The following is a 21,014-nucleotide window of genomic DNA, read 5'->3' as shown; positions in this document are numbered from 1 at the left end:
CGATAAACATAACCATAAACCTAACATTACTCCATAACCCAAACCGTAACCCTACCCCTTGAACTAAACCTTACATTGACTGTAATACCTAACCCTAACACTAACCCTAACCCTAGCGTAACCCTAACCCTAACCCTATTTTTAACACTAACCCTAACCCATACCTCTAACCGTAATACTTACCCTAACACTAACAGTAACCATAAAATCTAAGACTAACCCTAATCCTAAACCTATCCCTAACCCTAACCCAAACCTAACACTAAACCTAACTTCTAACCCTAACCCAAACCCTAACACTAAACCTCAAACTAAACCTACCAGTAACCATAACACTAACACTAAACCTAACCCTAACTCTATAATTAATCCTAACCCTAACCCTAACCCTAACCAGAAACCTAACTTTTAACCCTAACCCTAACCCTAACCTTCACCCTAACTATAACCTTAACCCTAACCCTAAACTCTAACCGTAACACTAACCCTAACACTAACACTAATATCTAACCCTAACCTTAACTCGAACTCTAACTCGAACCCTAACTCTAACACTAAACCAAATTCTAGCCCTAACACTAACCCTAACCCTAAATCTAAACCTAACCCTAACCCTAACCCTAACATTGACAATAACCCTAACCCTAACCCTAACCCTAAACCCTAACCCTAAACCTAACACTATTCCTAAGCATAAAGCTAATTGAAAACCTAAACCTAACCTTATCCCTAAGCCTATTCCTAACACCTAACCTCAAACCTAACCCTAACCCTATCCCTAAAACTAACAATAAATCTAACCTTAACCATAGTCTCTAATCCTAAACCTAACCCGAATCCTAACCTTAACCATAACCATAACCATAACCCTAAACCTAACATTACTCCCTAACCCTAACCATAACCCTACCCCTTAAACTAACCCTAACATTGACTGTAATACCTAACCCTAACACTAACCCTAACCCTAGCATAACCCTAACCCTATTCTTAAGACTAACCCTAACCCATACCTGTAACCGTAATACTAACCCTAACCCTAACACTAACCATAAAATCTAACACTAAACCTAATCCTAACCCTAACACTAACCCTAACACTAACCCTAAATTAAGCCTAACCCTAAGCCTAACACTATCCCTATCACCTAAACCCTAACCCTAACCATAAATCTAACCCTAAAACTTACCCTAAAACTAGCCCTAACCCTAAACCAACTTCTAACCCTAACACTAACCCTAACCTAAACCTAAGCTTTAACCCTAACCTTAACCCTAACCCTAACCCTAACCTCTAAGCCGAACCCTAACTCTAACCCAACCGCAAACTCTAACCCTAAAACTAAACCTAACACTATCCCTAACACTAACCCTAAGCCTAACCATAACCATAACCCTAACAATAACCTTCACCTTAAACCTAATCCTTAAATCTAAACCTTACACTAACTCTATCCCTAACTCTAAACCTAACCCTAACCCTAATCTGGAACCCTAACCCTACCCATAAACCTAACACTAACATTATCACTAATTCAAACACCTAACCCTATCACTAACCCTAAAATTAACCTTAAGACAAATCTCTAACCCTAACTCTAACCCTCAACCTAACCTTAACCCTAACCCTAATCCTAACACTAACGGTAACCCTAACCCGAATGGTAACCCTAACTCTAAACCTAACGGTAACCCTAACCCTAACCCTAACAGAAACCCTAACCCTAACCATAACCCTAACACTCTAAGACTAACCCTAACTGTAACTCTAACCCTAAAGCTAACCTTAACCCTCACACTAACCCATAACGCTAACACTAACAGTAACCCTAATCCTAACCCGATCCCTAACACCTAACTGTAATTATAAACCTAACCATAACCCTAAACCTAAACCTAACCGTAACTGAAATTCCTAACCCTAACTCTAATGCTAACCCTAACCATAACCCTCACCATAACATTAAACCTAACCGTAACACTAACCCTAAGGCTAACAATAACCATAACCCTAACCCTTAACCCTGACCCCTAATCCTAACGGTAACCCTAACCCTAACCCTAACAGAAACCCTAACCCTAACCATAACCCTAACACTCTAAGACTAACCCTAACTGTAACTCTAACCCTAAAGCTAACCTTAACCCTCACACTAACCCATAACCCTAACACTAACAGTAACCCTAATCCTAACCCGATCCCTAACACCTAACTGTAATTATAAACCTAACCATAACCCTAAACCTAAACCTAACCGTAACTGAAATTCCTAACCCTAACTCTAATGCTAACCCTAACCATAACCCTCACCATAACATTAAACCTAACCGTAACACTAACCCTAAGGCTAACAATAACCATAACCCTAACCCTTAACCCTGACCCCTAATCCTAACACTAACCCTAACCCTAAACCTAACCCTAAACTTAATCCTAAACCAAACATTAACCTTTACCTTGAACCTAACACTAAACCTAAGCCTAACAATAACCCTAACCCCTAACCCTAGCCCCATCCCTAACCCTAACAACTAACCATAAGCTCCTACCCTAATCCTAACCCTAACCCTAACCTCTAAGCTTAACCATAAAGCTAAACGTAACCCCAAAGCTAACTTCTAAACTGAACACTATCAGGGGCTGGGGATTTAGCTCAGCGGCATAAGCACCTGCCTTGCAAGCAGGCGGTCATGAGTTCAATCCCCGGTACCGATAAAAATGAAAAAGACAAAAAAAATAAATAAATAAATAATAAACTGAACACTATCACTAAAACTAACCCTAACACTAAACCTAACCAAAACCCTACCACGAAACGTAGCCTTAATCCTAACCCTAACACTAACCGTAACCCTGACACCCAACTCTAACCCTAACCAAACCCTAAGGCTAACCCTAACTCTAAACCGAAACTGTAACCTTAACATTAACCCTAAACCTACCATAACCCTAAAACTAACCATAACCCTAAACTAACAATAATCCCTAACACTAACCCTACCCCTACCACTTAAACTAACCCTAACACGGACTGTAATACCAAACACTAACCATAACAGTAACCATAAACGGTAATCCTAACCATAACCATGACCCTAACGCTAACCTAATTGTAAACCTAAACCTAACCATAACCCTAAGTCTAAACCTAACCATAAAACTAACTCTATCCCTAAACCTAACCCTTACACTAAAAATAACCCTAACCCTAACCCTAATGCTCACACTAACCTGTAAACCTAACACTAACGCTAAGGGTAACCCTATCCCTAAAACTAACCACTAACCCTAATCCTAACCCTTGTCATATCCCTAACTGAAACCTACCCCTAAACCTAACCCTGAACCTAAGCTTTAACCCTAACCCTAACCATAACCATAACCATAACCTCTAAGCCTAACCCTAACACTAACCCTAAACCAAACGCTAACCTCTAACCATAAACCTAAATCTAACCATAACTCTAACACTAAACCTACCTTGTAAACCTAGCATAAACCCTAAACCTAAACCTAATCCTAACCCAAAACAGAACCCTAACCCTAAACGTTAATCCTAATGCTAACACTATCCCTAAGCCTAACCTAAAACAAACCCTAAACGTAATTCTAACCATAACCCTATCACTAACACCTAACATCTGAACCTAACACTAATCCTAACTCTAAAACTAACCCTAAACCTAAACCTAAACCTAACCCGAAACCTAAACCTAATCATAACAAAAAACCTAACCATAACACAAAGCCTAACCTTTACCCCCTCCCTAACACCTAACTCCTAAATCTAACCTTAATCATAACCCTAAAGCTAAGCGAAACCTAACCCTAACCCTAACAATAGCCCTAAACCTAAACTGAAACAACATTAAACTCTAACCCTAACCCTAACCACCTAAACCTAACACATACCCTAACACTAACCCTAAACTCTAACCATAACACGAACCCTAAATTTAACTCTAACCCACACCGTAAACCTAACCCTAACCCTAACAATAAACTTAACGCTAATCTCAAACCATAACTGTAACACTAACCCTAACCCATAAACCTAACCCTAACCCTAAATTCTAATTCTAACCCTAACCATAACCCTAAACCTAACACCAACCCTAACTCTAACCTAACCCTAAACCTAACCATAACGCTTACCCTATCCCTAACAACTAACACCTAAACATAAGCCTAACCCTAACACTAAGAAAAAAATTCTAATCCTAACCCTAACCCTAACCCTAACCCTAACCCTAAGCCTAACCCTAAACCTAACCCTAACACTAACCTTAACCTCTAACACTAACCCTAACCCTAAACCTATCTCTAACCCTACCACTAAAAGTAACACTAATCCCTAAATTCTAAACTTAACCTAAATGTAATCCTAATCCTAACCATAACCCTAGCCTAGCTCTAACCATGAAACTAAACCTATCACTAACTCTAATGCGAACCCTAACCCTAAACCTAAGCTTTAACTCTAACCCTAACCATAACCCTAAAAATAACATCTAAGCCTCACCTTAACGCTAGCCCTAACCACAAACTCTATCAATAACACTAACGCTAACCTCTAACCAAAGCCCTAACACTAACTCTACCACAACACTAACCCTATGCCTAACCATAATCCTAACCCCTCACATTAAGCCCTAACACTAATCCTAACTGTAACCCTACATGAAAACCTAACCCTAACCCTAACCTAACCCTAACCCTATCCCTAATACCTAAACCATAAACCTAACGCTAAACCTAACCCTAAAACTAACACTAATCCTAACACTAACCCTAACCCCACCCTAAGCCTAACCCTAAAGCTAATTGTAACCCTAAGCCTTACAGTAACCCGAAGCCTAGCCATAACACTATACCTAACCCTAACCCTAAACCTAAACCTAACCCTAACACTAACCCTAACCCTAACCTTAACCCTAACACTAACAATAACCTCTAAACCTAACCCTAACCCTAACTGTAAACTTAACCCTACACCTAACGACTAAACCTAATCCTAACCCTTACCCTATCCCTTATCTAAATGCTAACCCTAACCCTAAACCTGAGCTTTAACCCTAAGCCTAACCTTAAACCTAATGATAACTTCTAAGAATCACCCTAACCCTCACCCTAACCTCAAACTCTATCACTACACTTAATGCTAACCTCTAAACATAAGCCTAACACTTACCCTAACCCTAACCCTAATCCTAACCCTAACCCTAACACTAACCCTAAACCTAAGCTTTAACCCTAACCCTAACCCAAACCTAATGCTAACTGCCTACCCTAACCCTAACCCTAACCCTAAACTCTAACCGTAACACTAACCCTGAACATAAACCTATCACTAACATGTAAACCTAACCCTAAACCTAACCATAAACTTAACTCTAACCCTAAGCTAAACATAACTCTAACCCTAACCATAACCCGAAGCCTAACCATAACCCTAACCCTAACACTAACACTAACCCTAAACCCTAACCCTAAACTTATCCCTAACACCTAAACCCTAACCATAACGCTAAACCTAAACCTAAAACTAACATTGAACCTAACCCTAACCCTACAAATAAGTCTAAGCCTAAACCTAAACCTAGTCGTAAAACTAACCCTAACCATAAAACGAAGCCTAACATTTACACTCGCCATAACACATAACGCCTAACCCTAACGCTAACACTAAATCTAACCCTAAACCTAACCATTTCCCTAACCCTACAACTAACCTTAACTTCTAATCGTTACCCTAACCCTAACCATAACCATAACCCTAAACCAGACCTAATATTAATCCCTTACCCTAACCCTAACCCTAACACTTAAACTAACCCTGTGCCTGACTCTAATACCTAACCATAAACCTAACCCTAACCCTAGGATGACACTAAACCTAACCCTAACCCTGATCCTAACCCTAACCCTAAGCCTAAGCCTAACCCTAACACTAAACCTACCTTCTAACACTAACACTAACCATAACCCTAAAACTAAACCTAAACCAAACCCTAACCCTAACCCTAAACCTACCACTAATCCTAACACTATCCTTAACTCTAACTCTAACCCTAAACCGAACCATAAAACTAACCTGAACCCTAACCCTACCGCTAACACCTAAACCCTAACCCTAATCCTAACCCTAACTCTAAAACTAACCCTAACCCTAACTCTAACACTAAACATAATCATAACCCTAACCCTAACAGAAACCCAAAGCCTAACCCTAACCCTCTCCCTAACATAACCCCTAACCCTAAACTTAATTATAACCCTAACACTAAGCATAACCCTAACCTTAACTCTAACACTAGTCCTAACCCTAAACTGAACTATAACTCTAAACTTTAACCTTAAACTTAACCCTAATTCCAAACCTAATCCTTACCCTAACACTAACCCTAAACCCTAACCGTAACACTAAACCTAACAATATCCTTTAACTATAACCCAAACCCTAACCCTAACCCTAAACCTAATGCTAACCGGTAACCATTACTGTAAACCTAACTCTAAATGTGACCCTAACCCTAACCCTAAGAGTAACCCTAAGCCATAACCTTATCCCTAACACCTAACCCCTAAATCGAAACCTAAACCTAACACTAACACTAACACTAACACTAAATTTAATGCAAACCTTAACCCTAACCCTAACCCAATTTTAACCCTAACACTAACCATAACCCTATGCCTAACCCTAAACATAAAACTAAATATAACCCTAACCCTAACCCTCACACTAACCCTAAGCATAAACCTAACCCTAACACTAACACTAACTTCTAAATCTAACCCTAACCATAACCATAACCCTAAACCTAAAACTAACCACTAACCCTAATCCTAACACTTAGTATATGCCTAACCGAACCCTACCCCTAACTCTAACACTCAACCAAAGCTTTAACCCTAACTGTAAACCTAACCATAACCATAACCTCTAACCCTAACACTAACCCTAACACTAAACCTAACTCTAACCCTAAACCAAAAGCTAACCTCTAACCATAACCCTAACACTAACACTAAGCTTAATCCTAACCCTAAACTCTAACCGTAACCCTAACTTAACCCTAACCATAAACCTGAACTTAAACTTTAACCCTAACCCTAACCCTAACTATAACCTCTAAGCCTAACCCTAACCCTAAACCTAACTCTAACCCTAAAACAAAAGCTACCCTCTAACACTAAACCAAAAGCTAACCTCTAATCATAACCCTAACCCTAACCATAAACTTTAACCTAATCCTAAACTCTAACCATAACCCTAACCGTAACCCAAAATATAAACCTGAACTTTAACCGTAACCATAACCCTAACCATAACCCCTAGCCTAACCCTAAACATAAACCTAACCGTAACTCAAACACTAAAACAAACGCTAACCTCTAAATATTACCCTAACCCTAACCCTAACTCTAACACTAAACCTATGTTCTAACCCTAACACTAACCCTAATCCTAAACCTAAACATAAACATAAACCTAACCCTAACCCAAAACCCAACACTAGTCATAACCTTAACACTAACACTAAACCTATCTTCTAAGCCTAACACTAAGCCTAACCCTAAACCTAAACCTAAACATAACCCTAACCCTAATCCTAAACCCAACACTATACCTAACCCTAACCCTAAACCGAACCCTAAACCTAACCCTAACCCTACCTCTACAACTAACACTAAACCTAACTCTAACCCTAATTCTAACCCTAACCCTAAGTCTAACACTAAACATAATCGTAACCCTAACCCTAACCGAAACCCAAAGCCTAACCATAACACTCTCCCTAACACCTAACTCCCAACCCTAACCTTGATCATCACCATAATACTAAGCATAAACCTAACCCTAACCCTAACACTAACCCTAACCCTAAACTGAACTAAAACCCTAAACTATAACCCTAAACCTAACCCTAACCCTAACTCTAACACTAAACATAATCGTAACCCTAACCTTAACCGAAACCCAAAGCCTAACCATAACACTCTCCCTAACACCTAACTCCCAACCCTAACCTTGATCATCACCATAACACTAAGCGTAAACCTAACCCTAGCCCTAACACTAACCCTAACCCTAAACTGAACTAAAACCCTAAACTGTAACCCTAAACCTAACCCTAACCCTAACCCTAACTCTAAGTAACACTAACCCTAAACTCTAACCGTAACACTAAACCCAACCATAACCTTTAACTCTAACTCAAACCCTAACCTGAACTCTAAACCTAATGCTAACATCTACCCATAAACGTATTCCTAGCTCTACCTGTAACCCTAAACCGAACCCTAACACTAAATCTAACCCAAACCATAACCCTAACCCTAACCCTAACGCTAACCTAATTGTAACCCTAACCTTAACCATAACCATAAGATTAACCCTAACCATAACCCTAACTCTAACCCTAACCCTAACTCTAACCCTCACACTAACCCTACCCATAACCCTAACACTAACCTCTAAAACAAACCCTAAATTTAACTGTAACCCAAACCCTAAAAATAACCACTAACCCTAATCCTAACACTTGACATATCCCTAACCGAACACTACCACTAAACCTAACCCTCAGCCTAAGCTTTAACCTAACCGTAACACTAACCATCACCATAACCTCTACGCCTAACACTAACCCTAACACTAACTCTAACTCTAACTCTAAAAGAAAAGCTAACCCCTAAACATAACCCTAACCCTAACCCTAACCTTAACTCTAACCCTAAACCTAATCATAACCCTAACCCTAACCAAAACACAAAGCCTAACCCTAACCCATTGTCTGACACCTAACTCCTAACCTTAACCTTAATCATAACCCTAAAACTAAGCCTAATCCTAACCCTAACCCAAACACTAACCCTAACACTAAACAGAAACATAAGCCTAAACTGTAACCCTAAACTTAATCCTAACCCTAAACCTAACACTTACCCTAACACTAACCCTAAACTCTAACTATAAAGATAAACCAAACCCTAACCTTTAACTCTAACCCAAACCATAACCCTAACCCTAACACTAATCCTATACCTAAGGCTAACCTCTACCCATAACCGTAACCGTAACTCTATCCGTAACCCTAACCAAAACCCTAAGCCTAACCCTAACCCATAACACTATCGCTAACACCTAACCCCTAAACCTAACCTTAACCCTAACCCTAACACTAAATCTAACGCAAACCCTAACCCCAAACCTAACGCTAACCTAATTGTAACCCTAACACTAACCATAGCCATAACCCTAAGCCTAACCCTAACAATAACTCTAACTCTAAACCTAACTCTATCCCTCACACTAACCCTAAACCTAACCGTAAACCTAACATTAACCTCTAAATCTAACCCTAACTCTAACGGTAACCCAACCCCTAAAACTAACCACTAACCCTAATCCTAACAATTGCATATCCCTAACCGATCCCTACCCCTAACCCTAACTCTCAAAAGAAGCTTTAACAATAACCCTAACACTAACCAGAACCATAACCTCTAAGCCTAACAATAACCGTAACACTAACCCTAACTCTAACCCTAAACCAAAATCTAACCTCTAACCATAACCCTAACCCTAACCCTAACCTTCATCATAACCCTAAAATCTAACCATAACCCTAACCTTAACCCTATTCGTAAACGTGAATTTAAGCTTTAATCCTAACCCTAAAACTAACCCTAACCCTAACCATAACCTCTAAGCCTAACCCTAACACTAACACTAACTCTAAACCTAAACCAAACGCTAATCTCTAAACATAACCGTAACCCTAACATTAACGCTAACACTAACACTAAAACTAACTTCCTTCCTAACACTAACGCAAACCCTAAACCTAAACCTAACCCTAACCCTACCCGAACCCTAAACACTAACACAACCACTATCCCTAACCCTAAACCTAACCCTAAACTGAACCCTAAACCTAACCTAACCCTAACCCTATCGCTAACACCTAACCCCTAACACTAACCCTAACCTTAACTCTAAAACTAACCCTAAACTTAACCTTAACCCTAACCCTAAACCTAACCCTAAACCTAATGTGAACACTAACCCTAAATGTAAACCGAAGCCTAACCTTTACATTCTCCTTAACCCTACCCTAACCCTAAACACTAACACTATCCCTAACCCTAAACCTAACCATAAACCGAACCATAAACCTAAGCTAAACCTAACCCTATCACTAACACCTAACCCCTAACATTAACCCTAACCTTATCTCTAAAACTAACCCTAAACTTAACCTTAACCCTAACACTAAGCCTAACCCTAAACCTAATGTGGACACTAACCCTAACTGTAAACCAAAGACTAACCTTTACACTCTCCCTAATACCTAACACCTAACCCTAAAACTAACATTAACCTTAACCCTAAACATAACGATATCCCTAACCCTACCATTAAAACTAATTTCTAATCGTAACCCTAACCCTAACAAAAACCCTAACCCTAACCCAGACCTAACATTAATCCCTTACTCTAAACCTAACCCTAACCATTAAACTAACCCTAAGTCTGACTGTAATACATAACCCTAAACCTAACACTAACCCTAGCATAACCCTAACCCTAACCATAAGCATAACCCTAACCCTAAGCAATACATCTAACACTAACCCTAAACCTAACCCTAACCCTAACACTATCTCTAACCTCTAACACTAACCCTAACCCTAAACCTATCCTAACCCCTAACCCTAAACCTAACACTAAACTTAATTTCTAACCCTAACCTTCACCCTAAACCTCAACCTAACCCTAACCCTAACTATAACACTAACCCAAACCCTAACCCTAAACTCTAAACCTAACCCTAACCATAACCCTAATCCTAACAATAACACTAACCCTAACCCATAAAACTATCCCTAACACCCAGTCCCTAATCATAACCTTAAAGCTAAACCTAACCCTAACCCTAACCCTAATCCTAACGCTAACCAAATTGTAACCCTGACACTAACCATAACCCTAAGATAAGCCAAACGCTAACCCTAACTCTAAACCTAACCCTAAACCTCACATTATCCCTAACACTAACCCTAACACTAACACTAACATCTAAACATAAACCTAACACTAACCATAACCCTAACCCTAAAACTAACCACTAACCCTAATCCTAACACTTACCATGTCCCGAACCCTAACCCTAATCCTAAACCTAACCCTAAACCTAAGCATTAACCCTAACCCTAAACCTAACCCTAACCATAACCTCTAAGCATAACACTAAACAAATCACTAACACTAACTCTAACCATAAACCAAAAGCTAACCTCTAACAATAACCCTAATTCTATCCATAACTTTAAACCTAATTCTTAACTGTAAATGTAACCCTAACCGTAACACTAAACATAAAACTGAACCTAAGCTTTAACCCTAACCCTAACCATAACCATAAACATAAACTCTAAGTCTAACCAAAACCTTAAACTTAACCCTAAATCTAACCCTAAACCAAACGCTAGCCTCTAACCATAACCCTAACCCTATTGCTAACACTAAAACTATCTTTTAAACCTAACACCAATTCTAGCCCTAAAAGTAAAACTAAACCAAACCCTAACCCTAACCCTAAAAGGTAACCCTAACCATAACACTATCCCTAACTCTAAACCTAACCCTAAACTGAATCGTAAACCTAACCCTATCGCTAACACCTATGCCCTAACCCTAACCCTAACTCTTAAACTAACCCTAACCTAACCCTAACGCTAACCCTAACTCTAAACCTAAACTTAATCACAACCCAAACCTTAACCGAAACACAAAGCCTAACCCTAACACAATCCCTAACACCTAACTCCTAACCCTAACCTTAATAATAACCCTAACACTAAGCGTAATCCTAACCCTAACCCTAACACTAACCCTAAACTTAAACCGATCTATAACCCTAAACTTTAACCCTAAAGCTAACCCTCACTCTAAACATAATCCTTACCCTAACAGTAACCCTAAACTCTAACCGTAACAATAAACATAACCATAACCTTTAACTCTAACCCAAACCCTAACCTTTACCCTAAACCTAACTCTAAACTCTAACCATAACCGTAACCCTAACTCTAACTGTAAACCTAACCCTAACACTAACCCATAACCCTATCCCTAACACTTAACCCCTAAACCTAACACTAACCCTAACCCTAACCTTAATCCTAACCCTAAACCTAACCCTAAGGCTAACCTAATTGTACCCCTAACACTAACCATAACCTTAAGCCTAACCCAAAACCTAAACCTAAATCTAAACTTAACCCTAACCCTCACACTAACCCTAAACCTAAAACTAACTTTAAAACTAACATCTAACACTAACTCTAACACTAACCGTATCCCTAATCCTAAAACTAACCACTAACCCTAATCCTAACCCTTACCATGTCCCTAAACCTAATGCTAATTCTAATCCTAACCCTGAAACTAAGCTTTAACCCTAAACCTAACACTAAACCTAAACCTAACCATAACCTCAAAGCCTAACACTAACCCTAACACAAACACTAACTCTAACCCTAAACCAAAAGCTAACTTCTAACCATAACCATAAACCTAACCATAACCTTAAACCTAATCCTAAACTCTAACCGTAAACCTAACCATAACCCTAAACGTAAACCTGAAACTAAGCTTTAACCCTAACCCTAACACTAACCATAACCATAACCATAAAATCTAAGCCTAAACCTAACCCTAAACCTAACCCTAACCCTAACACTAACCATAACAATAACCATAAAATCTAAGCCTAAACCTAACCCTAAACCTAACCCTAACTCTAACACTAAACCAAAAGCTAACCTCTAAACATAACCATAACCCTAACCGTAACCCTAAACCTAAAATTAACCCTATCTTCTAAACTTAAGACTAACCTTAACCCTAAACCTAAACATAAACCTAACCCTAACACTAACCCTAAACCCTAACCGTAACCCTAACACTATACCTACCTCTAACCCAAACACTAAACCGAACCCTAATCCTAACCCTAACCCTAACCCTATCGCTAACACCTAACCCCTAATCCTAATCCTAAACCTAACTCTAAAACTAAACCTAACCCTAACCCTAACACTAACACTAACCATAACCAAACTCTAACCCTAAACCTAATCGTAAACCTAACCCTAACCGAAACCCAAAGCCTAACCCTAACCCTCTCCCTAACACTTAACTCCTAACCCTAACCTTAATCTTAAACCTAATACTAAGCGTAACCCTAGCCCTAACCCTAACACTAACCTAACACTAAACCAAACTATAGCCCTAAACTTTAACCCTAAAACTAACCCTAACCCTAAACCTAACCCTTACCCTAAAGCTAACCATAAACTCTAAAAATAACACTAAACATAACAATAAGTTTTAACTCTACCCCAAGCAATAACCATTACCCTAAACATAACGCTAACCTCTAGCCATCACCGTAACCCTAACTCTAACCATAACCCTAACCCTAATGCTAACCCTAACACTAACCCTACCCTGTAACCTTATCCCTAACAACCTAACCCCTAAACCTAACCCTAACTCTAACCTTACACTAAATTTAATGCAAACCCTAACACTAACACTAACGCTAACCTAATTGTAACCCTAACCCTAACCATAGCCCTAAGCCTAACCCTAAACATAACTCTAACTTTAACCATAAACCTAACCCTCACACTAAACCTAACCCTAACATCTAAACCTAACCCTAACCGTAACCCTAAACCTAAAACTAACCGGTAACCGTAATCCTAACCCCTAGCATATCCCTAACCGAATCTGACCCCTAATTCTAACCCTCAACCTAAGCTTTAAACCTAACCATAACTCTAACCATAACCATAACCTCTAAGCCTCACACTAACCCTTACTCTAATTGTAAACCAAAAGCTAACCTCTAACCATAACCCTAACCCTAACACTAACCTTAATCCTAAACCTAAACTCTAACCGTAACCCTAACCTTAACCCTAACCGAAAACCGGAACTTAACCTTTAACCCAAACCCTAACCCTAACCCAAACCATAACCTCTAAGCCTAACCCTAACCCTAACCCTAACATTATCCCTAACCCTAACAGTAACACTAACCCTATTTTCCTAACACTAACCCTAACCCTAACCCTAACCCTATTCCCACTCTAACCCTAAACCTAACACTAAAACTAACTTCTAAACCTAACCCTCACCCTAAACCTCAACCTAACCCTAAATATAACCATAACACTCACCCAAAGCCTAACCCTAACCCTAAACTCTGACACTAAGCCTAACCCTAACCTTAACACTAAACCTAACAATAACACTAACCCTAAAACATAACACTAACCCTAACACCTAACCCCTAAACCTAACAATAAACCTAATCCTAACCCTAACCCTAAACCTTACCCTAAGGCTAACCTACCTGTAACCCTAACACTAACCATAACCTTAAGCCTAACTCAAACCCTAAACTTAATCTAAACTTAACCCTAACCCTCACACTAACCCTAAACCTAAACCTAACATTAAAACTAACACCTAACACTAACTCTAGCCCTAACCGTATCCCTAAGCCTAAAACTAACCACTAACCCTAATCCTAACCCTTACCCTGTCCCTAACCCTAACCCTAATCCTAACCCTAACTCTGAACCTAAGCTTTAACCCTAAAACTAACACTAAACCTAAAACTAACCATAATCTCAAAGCCTAACACTAACCCTAACACTAACACTAACTCTAACCATAAACGAAAAGCTAACATCTAACCATAACCCTAACCCTAACCATAACCTTAAACCTAATCCTAAACTCTAACTGTAACCCTAACCGTAACCCTAAATGTAAACCTGAACCTAAGCTTTAACCCTAACCCTAACCCTAACCCTAACCCTAAAAATAACCATAACATCTAACCCTTTCTCTAACCCTGAACCTAACGCTATCTCTAACACTAAACCAAAAGCTAACCTCTAACCATAACCCTAACCCTAACCCTAAAACTAAGCCTATCTTCTAACCATAACACTAACCCTAACGCTAAACCCTAACCGTAACCCTAACACTATACCTACCTCTAACCCTAACCCTAAACCAAATCCTAATCCTAACCCTAACCCTAATCCTATCACTAACACCTAACCCCTAACCCTAACCTTAAACCTAACTCTAAAACAAAGCCTAACCTTAAACCTAACCCTAACACTAACCATAACCCTAACTCTAACCCTAAACCTAATCGTAACACTAACCCTAACCAAAAACCAAAACCTAACCCTAACCCTCTCCATGACACCTAACTCATATCCCTAACCTTAATCATAAACCTAACACTAAGCGTAACCCTAGCCCTAACCCTAATACTAAACCCAACACTAAACCGAACTATAGCCCTAAACTTTAACCCTAAAACTAACCCTAACCCTAAACCTAACCCTTACCCTAACACTAACCCTAAACTCTAAAAATAACACTAAACCTAACCATAAGCTTTAACTCTAAGACAAACCCTAACCATTACCCTAAACCTAACATTAACCTCTAACCATAACCGTAACCCTAACTTTAACCATAACCCTAACCCTAACGCTAACCCTAACACTAACTCTAACCCATAACCCTATCCCTAACAACCTAACCCCTAAACCTAACCCTAACATTAACCCTAAACCTAAACCTAACACTAAATTTAATGCATACCCTAACCCTAACACTAACGCTAACCTAATTGTAACACTAACCCTAACCATAACTCTAAGTCTAACCCTAAACATAACCCTAACTTTAACCATAAACCTAACCCTCACACTAAACATAACCCTAACATCTAAACCTAACCCTAACCCTAACTGTAACCCTAACCCTAAAACTAACCAGTAAGCGTAATCCTAACACCTAGCATATCACTAACGGAACCTGACCCCTAATCTTAACCCTCAACCTAAGCTTTAAACCTAACTGTAACATTAACCATAACCTCTAAGCCTCACACTAACCCTAACACTAACCCTTACTCTAACCCTAAACCAATAGCTAACCTCTAACCATAACCCAAACCCTAACACTAACCTTAATCTTAAACCTAAACTAAAACCGCAACCCTAACCTTAACCTAACCGTAAACCTGAACTTAAGCTTTAACCCTAACCCTAAACCTAACCCTAACCATAACCTCTAAGCCTAACCCAAATCCTAACCGTAACTCTAACACTAAAGGAAACGCTAGCCTCTAACCAAAACAGTAACCTTAACCATAACACTAACACTAACACTAAAACTTACTTCCAATCCTAACACTAACACTAACTCTAAACCTAAACCTAAACCTAACCTTAACCCTAACCCTAACCCTTAATCTAATGCTAACCTAATTGTAACCCAAACACTAACCATAACCTTAAGCCTAACCCTAACCCTAACCCAAATTTTAAACTTAACCCTAATCTTCAAACAAACCCTAAACCTAAACCTAACATTAACACTAACATCCAAACCTAACCTTAACCCTAACCGTAACCCTAACCCTAAAACTAACCACTAACCCTAATCCTAACAATTACCATGTCCCTAACCCTAAACCTAATCCTAACCCTAACTCTGAAGTGAAGCTTTAATCCTAACCCTAACCCTAAACCTACCCCTAACCATAACCTCTAAGCCTAACACTAAACCTAACACTAACCCTAAAACAAAAGCTAACCTCTAACCATAACCCTAACCCTAACCATAACCTTAAACCTAATCCTAAACTCTAACTGTAACCCTAACTGTAACCCTAAATGTAAACCTGAACCCAAGTTGAACCCTAACCCTAACCCTAACCAAAATCCTAACCATAACCTCTAAGCCTAACCAAAACCCCAAACCTAACCCTAACTCTAACCCTAAACCAAAAGCTAACCTCTAACCATAACCCTAACCCTAACACTAACCCTAACACTAAACCTATCTTCAAATCCTAACACTAACCCTAACCATAAACCTAAACATAAACCTAACCCTAACCCCAACCCTAAACTCTAACTGTAACCTTAACACTATCCCTAACTCTAACCCTAACCCTCAACCGAACCCTAATCCTAAACATAACCCTAACCATATCGCTAACACCTAACCCCTAACCCTAACCCTAACTCTTAAACTAACCCTAACTCTAACCTAACCATAACACTAACCCTAACTCTAACTCAAACACTAAACCCAATCATAACCCTAACCCTAACTGAAACCCAAAGACTAACCCTAACCCTATCCCTAACACCTAACTCCTAACCCTAACCTTACTCATAAACCTAACTCTAACCGTAACCCTAACCCTAATGCTCACCCTAATAATAACCCTAACACATAACCCTATCCCTAAAACCTAAACCCCAAACCTAACCCTAACCTGAACACTAAATTTAATGCAAACCCTCACCCTAACCCTAACACTAACCTTATTGTAACCCTAACACTAAATATAAACCTAAGCCTATCCCTAATCATAACCCTTACTTTAACCATAAACCTAACCCTCACACAAACACTAACAATAACATCTAAACCTAACCCTAACCCTAACCATAACCCTAACCCTAAAACTAATCAATAACCCTAATCCTAACACCTAGCATATCCCTAAACGAACACTACCCCTAATCCTATCCCTCAACCTAAGCTTTAAACCTAACCATAACACTAACCATAACCATAACCTATAAGCCTAACACCAACCCTAACACTAACCCTTACTCTAACAGTAAAACAAAAGCTAACTTCTAACCATATCCCTAACTCTAACCCTAACCTTAATCCTAACCTTAAACTCTAACCGTAACCCTAACCTTAACCCTAACCGTAAACATGAACTTAAGCTTTAACCCTAACAATAACCCTAACCCTAACCATAATCTCAAAGCGTAACACTAACCCTAACCCTAACTCTAATGCTAACACAAACGCTAGCCTCTTACCGTAACTGTAACCCTAACCCTAACACTAACACTAAAACTAACTTCTAAACCTAACACTAAACCTAACCCTAACCCTAAACCTAAACCTAAACATAACCCTAAACCTCAACCCTAACCCTAACCCTAATGCTATCCCTACCCCTAACTCTAGCCCTAAACTGAACCCTAAACCTAACCCTAACCCTAACCCTATCGCTAACACCTAACCTCTAACCCTAACGCTAAGCCTAACTTACTAACCCTAACCCTAACCCTACCCTAACACTAACCTTAACCCTAACTCTAACCCTAAACCTAATTGTAACCCTAACCCTAAGCGAAACCAATAGCCTAACCCTAACTAACCCTAACACTAAGCATAACCCTAACACTAACCCTAACCCTAAACTGAACTATAACCCTAAACTTTAACCCTAAAACTTACCCTAACCCTAAACCTAGCCCTTACCATAAAACTAATGATAAAGTCTATCCGTAACACTAATCCTAACCCTACCTTTAACTCTAACCCTAACACTAACCCAAACCCTAAACCTAAAGCTAAATTCTAACCATAACCGTAACCCTAACTCAAACCGTAACCCTAACCCTAACCCTAAAACTAACCCTAACCCATCACACTATCCCTAAAACCTAACCCCTAAACCTAACCCTAACCCTAACCTGAACCCTAACACTAAATCTAGCCCAAACCCTAAACCTAACCCTAACCCTAACCCTAAGGCAAACCTAATTGTAACCCTAAACCTAACCATAACCCTAAGCCTAACCATAACCCTTACTCTAACCCAACCCCTAACACTCACACTAACCCTAACAATAACCTCTAAACTAAACCTAACCCTAACACTAAATCTAACCCAAACCATAACCATAAATCTAACCCTAAACCAAACGCTAACCTCTAACCATAACCCAGACCGAACACTAACACTAACACTAAACCTAACTTTTAACCCTAACACTAACCCTAAAACCTAACCCTAAACCTAACACTATCACTAACCCTAACCATAATCATAAACTGAACCATAAACCTAACCATAATCCTAACCCTAGCACTAACACCTAAACCCTAACACTAAGCCTAACCCTAACTCTAAAACTAACCCTAAACCTAACCCTAACCCTAACACTAACACTAACCCTAAAACTAATCGTAACCCTAACCCTAACTGTAACCCACAGCCTAAACCTAACCCACTTCCTAACACATAACTCCTAACCCTAACCTTAATCATAACCCTAACAAAAAGCGTAACCCTAAACCTAATCCTAAAAATAACCCTAACCCTAAACCGAACCATAACCCAAAACTCTAACTCTAAACATAACTCTAACCCTAAATCTAACCCTTACCCTAACACTAACCCTTACTCGAACTGTAACACTAAACCTAATCATAACCTTTAACTCTAACCCAAACACTAACCCTAACCCTAAAACTAAACTTAACGCTAAACTCTAACCATAACCATAACCCTAATTCTAACCGTAACCGTAACCCTAACACTAACCCTAACCCATAACCCTATCCCTAAAACCTAACCCCTAAATCTAACTCTAACACTAACCCTAACCCTAACCATAAAACTTAATCTAACGCAAACCAAAACCATAACACTAATGCTAACCTAATTGTAACCCTAACCCAGCCATATCCCTAAGCCTAACCCAAACCATAAACCTAACTCTAACCTTAACCTTAACCCTCACACTAACCCTAACCCTATCCCTAACCCTATCACTAACCTCTAAACCTAACTCTAACTGTAACAGTAACCCTAAAACTAAAATTAACCACTAACGCTAATCCTAACACTTAACATATCCCTAACCTAACCCTACCCCAACCCTAACCCTGAACCTATGCTTTAAACCTAACCCTAACCATAAACATAACCTGTAAGCCTAACACTAACCATAACACTAACACTAATTCTAAAGCTAAAACAAAACCTAACCTCTAACCATAACACTAAGCCTAACCCAAATATTAAACCTAACCCTAAACTCTAACCATAAAACTAAACTTAACCCTAACTGTAAACCTGAACCTTAGCTTTAACCCTAACCCTAACCATAACCATAACCATAACCTCTAAGACTAACACTAATCCTAACTCAAACCCTAAACCAAATGCTAATGTCTAACCATAAACCTAACCTTAACACTAACCCTAAACCTAACCCTAACACTAAACCTATATTCTTACACTAACCCTAACCCTAACCCTAACCCTAACCCTAAACCTAAACCTAAACCTAACCCTAACCCTAAATGCTAACCCTAACCCTAACACTATCCCTAACCATAACTGTAACAATAAACCAAACCCTAAACCTAACCCTAACCATAACCTTATCGCTAATACCTAACCTTATCCCTGACCCTAACTCTAAAACTAACCCTAAACCTAAACCTAACCCTAACCCTAAACCTAATCGTAACACAAACACTAACCATAAGCCAAAGCCTAACCTTAACCATCTCCCTAACACCTAACCCCTAAACCTAATCTTAATCATAACCCTAACACTAAGCGTAAACCTAACCTTAACCCTAACAATAACCATAACCCTAAACCGAAACATAACCATAAACTCTAACCCTAAACCTAACACTTACCCTAACACTAACCGTAAACCTTAACTGTAAGCCTAACTGTAACCCTATCCTTTAACTCTAACAAAAACCCTAACACTAACACTAACCCTAACCCTAAACATAATGCTGAACTCTAAGCATAACTGTAACCCTAACCCTAACCCATAAACCTAACCCTAAAACTAACCCTAAATTCTAATCTTAACCATAACCATAACCCAAAACCTAACCTTAACCCTAATGTAACACTAAACCTAACCATAACCCTTACCCTATCCCTAACACCTAACCCCTAAACTTAACCCTAACACAAATTTCTAATCCTAACCCTAATCCTAAGGCTAACACTAACCCTAACACTAACCCTAACCTCTAACACTAACCCTAACCTCTAACACTTACCCTAACCCTAAACCTATCCCTAACCCAAACCCT

The sequence above is a fragment of the Cavia porcellus genome, unplaced genomic scaffold, assembly GCF_034190915.1.
Source record: "Cavia porcellus strain 051 isolate PalLab524CR breed Dunkin Hartley unplaced genomic scaffold, mCavPor4.1 scaffold_39, whole genome shotgun sequence".
Taxonomy (NCBI): domain Eukaryota; kingdom Metazoa; phylum Chordata; class Mammalia; order Rodentia; family Caviidae; genus Cavia; species Cavia porcellus.
Note: the sequence above shows the minus strand (reverse complement) of the source record.